Source organism: Coenobita brevimanus, chromosome 104 (assembly GCF_032717465.1).
Source record: "Coenobita brevimanus isolate Jiangsu-jjx chromosome 104, ASM3271746v2, whole genome shotgun sequence".
Classification (NCBI taxonomy): Eukaryota; Metazoa; Arthropoda; class Malacostraca; order Decapoda; family Coenobitidae; genus Coenobita; species Coenobita brevimanus.
The window spans coordinates 21,674,020-21,680,022 of NC_137057.1; the positions used below are offsets into that span (position 1 = coordinate 21,674,020).

A 6,003-nucleotide genomic window follows, 5' to 3' on the forward strand; every position below is an offset into this window, starting at 1 on the left:
CAATAAAGATGTTTTAGCACCAGCCGAACGGACCAGTATTTCCGAAGCCAATGCAGAAGGAATAGTAGGGAGATATGGGACTCCTGTTTCCTAACTCATGTCCCTTGCTCTCACCTAAAATAAGTTCCTTGGCTAACATTATCAACGCGAGTGCTACTGCAGACTTTCCTAATTCTTGTATCTATACCAAATGACATGCACATTACGTACTACGCAGTCTATCCAGGTGTGTCAGATTCGGTGACAAACAGCTGTGACTATGACCCTCAGGATAGGATTACTTTCCCCGGATTCCGAAGGAAAGAGTAGTATTTTTAATTCCTTTGAAACAGTCCCAGGTCCTGAGATTTTTACTGTATTTCTGAAATATTGCAAATATTAATAAGAACTGAAGCTAATTCAAGTATAATACTTCTGAGAGTTTTTCTTGTTCATAATCCTTGCACATACCAATTCAGTAACAACTGCATTGGTCACGGAAGCCAAGAGAGAGTTCTCGTCTGGTGGGTTGTGTTGACAAAACTAAGCATAAAACTGAATGACTGTGGCACAGAATGCTGGTTTTTCCTTAATTTGGTGCTTGAAAGAAGAATGACTGTGTGTGTGTGTGTGTGTGTTTCACAAAAATGAAATAGACAGGATTCAAGTATGCTATTTCTGTTACCAATCACCGAATCCTTTTTGCCCCATTAGGAGCGTTGTGGCCCGGAGCTAGTTTACTCATTCCTGACACATAACCCGTACATGTCTAGTTATTTGTCGCTGAGTGACATTATTCATTCATTCATTGCCAGACGCCATGTATCCCAAACGGGGTGGCCAAGGGCTTAGAGTTAATTATTTTACAGGGAGGGGCACTAATCCTCCACCAACCCCACTTGACACGTAGGGATGCCAACAGCATCTGGTGTTCCCAGGCGGTCACCCACCCATGTACTAACCAGACCCAACGTTGCTTAACTTCGCTGATCGGACGGGAAGCGGTGTACTCAACGTGGTATGGCCGTTATGCAACCAATAAATTCCAGCCACTCCTCTTATGTAAACATTTTAGTGCCACATCGGTTGGAGAACTTTAAACCATTTACGAGTACAAAAGAAATGGATGGATAAAGAGGAGGAAATAGATTTAACAAAATATATTTCAGCGATTGGAGTGAGGAAAGGAAGAGAAGAAGGGATAGTACACAAGTGGCAGGGAACTAAATAGAAGCAGTTGGAGGAAACAAATGAAAAAAGAACCATAAAAGGTGGAGTCAGAAGAAGAAGAAATCAAAGAAATGATGGTGGGAAGAATGAGGTAAACAATGGTGACTGAGGCAAGTACTGTACATGTCAAAAAGATCTGTAATAAAAAAAAAAAAAAGCATGAACGAAAAATAAGAAGGGAAAAATGAGGATAGGAGGAGGACTTACGTTAGAGGAGTGTATGAATCAGAAAATAAAATAAAATAATGTTTATCAAAAAGAAATGGAGGAAAGAAATGAAGATATATTAATATGTGAAAAGTTATATGGGCTTTGAAGAAAATTAAAGATAACAAAAATGCTGATGACTGTAAATGAACAGTAATAAAGTGAAAGAAGAAAAGTAAATAATAAAAATGAAAATTAAGAATTTATTACATTGATGCACCACAAGTCAAACATTACTGTCCAGATTATTTTTAGAGTTGTTGTTGACCAATTCTGGTCTGCCTGGCCGAACAGACCCGTCGACCACAGGTATGCAACTGCCACTTTGGGGTCGTCCTCTAGGCTCGCTATTCGGTTGATGTTGTGTCTTTATCTTAGTCTGGCATCTACTGTGCGCTGCTCCATTACGTGTGATGTGTGGGACAAGCGCCATCTGTGATTCCACCCTTAACACATCTAATATGGTACCCGAAGAGACCTAAGTGATGTCCTGATCCAAAGCTAAGTAGGTGAATTCGATCATTTTGTACTTAGGGATTCCTATGATGCGTGGGAGACGGGCTAGAAATACAGCAACTGGACATCGAGTGTCCTGAGAGGAGATTCAGACTGTAACATCAGAAATACAAGAGATGTTGTAGTTGCCATATTCGTCAGAATACGGAGTGGAGCAAGTAGTAGTAGTAGTAGTAGTAGTGGTGGTGGTGGTGGTGGTGGTAGTAGTAGTAGTAGCAGTAGTAGTAGTAGCAGTAGTAGTGGTAGGGTAGCGGCAGCAGCAGCAACAGTAGTAGTAGTAGTATCAGTAGTAGAAATAATAATGGTAATAATAATAATGGTAATAATAATAATAATAATAATAATAATAATAATAATAATAATAATAATCTATCTATCTATTACCAGACAACATAATCCCGTAAGGGGTGGCCATTGGACTTTGAGTTATTTGTTTTACGGGGAGGGGCACTAACCCTCCACCAACCCACTTGCTGACACGTAGGGAGAAAAGCGGTATCGAAACCTGGATGTGCGGAATCGAACCCTGGATGTGCGGTATCAAAAACTTGATGTGCGGTATCGAAACCAGGATGTCAGTCACGGATCTGGACTCTCTTCCTCTGTGCCCCTGAGGCTTCTATAATAATAGTAATGATAATAATAATAATTATTATTATTATTAGTATAATAGGAAAAGTGTATGGTAGGATACTTATTGACAGAGTTAGAGAAAGAACAGAGAAATTAGTTGGAGAAGAACAGGGAGGCTTTAGGAAAGGAAGAGGTTGTGTAGATCAGATATTCATTCTCAGATCTTTAGTGGAAAAGTTTCTAGAGAAGGGAAAGAAGTTGTATGCGGCTTTCATGGATTTGGAGAAAGCATATGACAGGGTGGATAGACAAGGATTGTGGAAAGTGTTAAGAATATATGGAGTAGATGGGAAGTTGTTGAGTGCTGTGAAGAGTATGTACGATGGTGCGAAGGCTGCAGTGCGTGTGGATGGTGAACTAAGTGAATTTTTCTTTTTGAAAGTTGGTTTGAAACAGGGATGTGTCATGTCTCCATGGTTGTTCAATCTGTACGTGGATGGGGTAATGAAAGAGGTACAAGGTAGGGTAGTGGATGTTGGAGTGGCCCTGGTGAGAGAGGATAGTGTTTGGAAACCCCCTGTACTGTTGTTTGCAGATGATACTGTGTTGTTGAGTGAAGACGAAGGGGAGCTGCAAGGCTTGGTGGATGAGTTTGAGAGAGTGTGTAAGAAACGGAATCTAAAGGTGAATGTAGGGAAGAGTAAAGTGATGGTCTTTGAGAGAGGTGAAGTCAGTGAATGTACAGCGAGGTTGGATGGTGAGGAATTGGAAAATGTGAGTACGTTTAAGTACTTGGGTAGTGTGATGAGCAAGGATGGAGGTTTGGAGGGTGAAGTGCTTGAAAGGGTACAGCAGGGAAGAAAGGTTGCTGGTTCTTTGAAAGCAGTGATAAGAAACAGGGAAGTGAGCATGGAAGTGAAAAAGTTACTACATGACAGTATTGTGATACCAACTCTAACGTACGGAAGTGAAGCTTGGACGTTGTTGGAAGGACACAAGTCAAGAGTGAGAGCAGTGGAAATGAGTTATTTAAGAGGAGCCTGTGGAGTCACATGGAGAGACAGGCTGACGAATGAGGATATAAAGGAGCGTTGTGGTGTTGATGTGGATGTGATAGGAAGCGTTATGAGGAACACACTGAGGTGGTTTGGCCATGTGGAGAGGATGGAGGGTGAAAGACTGACGAAGAGAGTGTATGTGAGTGAGGTGGAGGGGGAAGAGGGAGGGGGAGGCCGAGGATGAGATGGAGGGATGGGGTGGAAAGGTATATGAGAGAGGGGGGTGTGAGTTGGGAGCAGGGGAGTGAAATGGCGGGGGACAGGGCAACTTGGAGGCGATTTGTTTGTGGCCACCCCAAACGGGATTGAGGCGTCTGGCAATATATAGATAGATAGATTATTAGTATTAGTATTAGTATTGTTAATATTATTATAAAAATAATAATAATAAATATAAAAAAAAAATAATAATAATAATAATAACAACAATAGGCTAATATTATTATTATTAACAGCAACAACTCCCGCCCAGCACTGTCATCGGCCTGTAGCACCACCCCCCGACGTGACATGGGGATATGGCGACATTACTGCCCAACACTAGTGCTGCAAATTATTCACGCTTACGACACATAAACGGAGAAGCGTCGCAGGTATTACATTTTATTTATGATCCGTCGTCCTACACAGATTAAAATGCAACGTTTCAAATATGTTCACCCTCTGTGTTGACGGAAACAAGATAAAAACTACGTTAAAAACATCAGTATTGTTTTCTAGGTGTACAAAATATAAAACAAAGGCTACACAAAGCTGTGATTAATATGACCAATCAGTCATTCCGGTTGTTTACCAACCCTGAAATACATCACACTTAAACTCTCATTATACGTTATCGTAAGAAGAGAGTGGATGAGGAATTTGGCAGGAATTTGAGTGTAAAGTGGAGGGACTGTAAGAAAATGTTCTGGAAAGAAGTGAAAAGAATAAGACAGGGTGGAAGTGAAGTTAGCAGGGGAGTGAAAGATAAAAATGGTAGATTACTAGTGGAGAAGGGAGAAAAAGTGAGCAGATGGAGAGAACACTTTGAGGAATTGTTGAACTTAGAGGATGGAAGTAATGCGAGTATAAGTGGCTGGGGAATGGCTGGGAGAAGGAGGGAGGTGAGAAGACCGGAAGAAATCAGTAGGATAGAAGTTGTGGAAGCAATGAAGAAAGTTAAATCTGGGAAAGCCCCAGGAATTGATGGAGTGTGTGGTGAAATGCTGAAGCATGGGGGAGAGATAGTAGTAGAATGGATGTGGAAGATGTGCAGATTAGCCTGGGAGGAAGGTAGAGTCCCGGAGGATTGGAAGTCAGGTATAATTATTCCTTATTACAAAGGAAAAGGGGAAAAAGAAGTGTGTGGTAATCATAGGGGCATTTGTCTTCTTAGTATAATAGGAAAAGTGTATGGTAGGATACTTATTGACAGAGTTAGAGAAAGAACAGAGAAAGTAGTTGGAGAAGAACAGGAAGGCTTTAGGAAGGGAAGAGGTTGTGTAGATCAGATATTCATTCTTAGATCTTTAGTGGAAAAGTTTCTAGAGAAGGGAAAGAAGTTGTATGCGGCTTTCATGGATTTGGAGAAAGCATACGACAGGGTGGATAGACAAGGATTGTGTAAAGTGTTAAGAATATATGGAGTAGATGGGAAGTTGTTGAATGCTGTGAAGAGTATGTACGATGGTGCGAAGGCTGCAGTGCGTGTGGATGGTGAACTAAGTGAATGTTTCTCTTTGAAAGTTGGGTTGAAACAGGGATGTGTCATGTCTCCATGGTTGTTCAATCTGTACATGGATGGGGTAATAAAAGAGGTACAAGGTAGGGTAGTGGATGTTGGAGTGGCCCTGGTGAGAGAGGATAGTGTTTGGAAACTCCCTGTACTGTTGTTTGCAGATGATACTGTGTTGTTGAGTGAAGACGAAGGGGAGCTGCAAGGCTTGGTGGATGAGTTTGAGAGAGTGTGTAAGAAACGGAATCTGAAGGTGAATGTAGGGAAGAGTAAAGTGATGGTCTTTGAGAGAGGTGAAGTCAGTGAATGTACAGCGAGGTTGGATGGTGAGGAATTGGAAAATGTGAGTACGTTTAAGTACTTGGGTAGTGTGATGAGTAAGGATGGAGGTTTGGAGGGTGAAGTGCTTGAAAGGGTACAGCAGGGAAGAAAGGTTGCTGGTTCCTTGAAAGCAGTGATAAGAATAAGGGAAGTGAGCATGAAAGTGAAAAAGTTACTACATGACAGTATTGTGATACCAACTCTAACGTACGGAAGTGAAGCTTGGACGTCGTTGGAAGGACACAAGTCAAGAGTGAGAGCAGTGGAAATGAGTTATTTAAGAGGAGCCTGTGGAGTCACATGGAGAGACAGGCTGACGAATGAGGATATAAAGGAGCGTTGTGGTGTTGATGTGGATGTGATAGGAAGCGTTATGAGGAACACACTGAGGTGGTTTGGCCATGT

General features: G+C 41.6%; 1 non-coding gene across 1 annotated transcript; it reads right to left on the reverse strand.

The window, feature by feature from the left end:
- Positions 1–892: 892 nt before the first annotated feature.
- LOC145416186 (5S ribosomal RNA) lies at positions 893–1,011 on the reverse strand. The gene has a single exon (XR_013900230.1). It is a non-coding gene; the product is annotated as a 5S ribosomal RNA (ribosomal RNA).
- Positions 1,012–6,003: the final 4,992 nt, after the last annotated feature.